Source organism: Artemia sp. Qi Xiang Cuo, chromosome 17 (genome assembly GCF_049724085.1).
Source record: "Artemia sp. Qi Xiang Cuo chromosome 17, ASM4972408v1, whole genome shotgun sequence".
In the NCBI taxonomy this organism is placed as follows: domain Eukaryota; kingdom Metazoa; phylum Arthropoda; class Branchiopoda; order Anostraca; family Artemiidae; genus Artemia; species Artemia sp. Qi Xiang Cuo.
The window spans coordinates 15,610,569-15,611,211 of NC_142810.1; the positions used below are offsets into that span (position 1 = coordinate 15,610,569).

Below are 643 nucleotides of genomic sequence, written 5' to 3' on the forward strand. Positions count from 1 at the left end.
TGGCTGTGGCGTCTCCTCTTATCGATTTAATCTTTCGTCTTTTACTAAAGAATACCGTGGGTAGGGCCATTTGATGAGTCTTAACAAATTTATGAATGCCGAAAGGCAGACTATACTCTTGTAGTATGTTCTAATATTTGAAGATTATTTTTCTGACAAGCCTGATTGCTTACCCTTAGCGTTTGACATGACGTAAATGACATGAGAGGTCAATAGGACTTCTACTTGAGGAAACGGTCGCCTAGTTGCATACAGCTTTTCAGTTGACAAGTTACCGGCCAGGGTTGCCACCGTCAGTAGGATTTTACTAGATCTGGTAAAAAAAAATCTAGTAAATTTAGAGGATCTAGTAAATTTCCCGAAATCTAGTAAAAAATCATTATTTCTAGCAAACAAAACTTTTGTTATTTTCTATGAATTCAGGGGAAAAAATTAGGGTCCATTCATTACAAAATCTGATTTCGATTATGTTAGACATTATGGCTACTATTGCTACTATTGCTACTATACGGCTACTATTGCTCTCATTTTTGCGATTTTGCGTCAACCCTAGCGCTTAAAAACCTCTACTTTTTTTGGGCTTCTTCTTGATACTCACTTTGAAAGGCAAACTATTTAAAATCAGGACTGGTATTCCGGCTTA

General features: G+C 36.5%; 1 non-coding gene across 1 annotated transcript; it reads left to right on the plus strand.

Annotated features, from left to right (window-relative positions):
- Window positions 1-112, plus strand: LOC148941944 (U5 spliceosomal RNA). The gene has a single exon (XR_016143221.1). It is a non-coding gene; the product is annotated as a U5 spliceosomal RNA (small nuclear RNA).
- The last annotated feature ends 531 nt before the right edge of the window (window positions 113-643 follow it).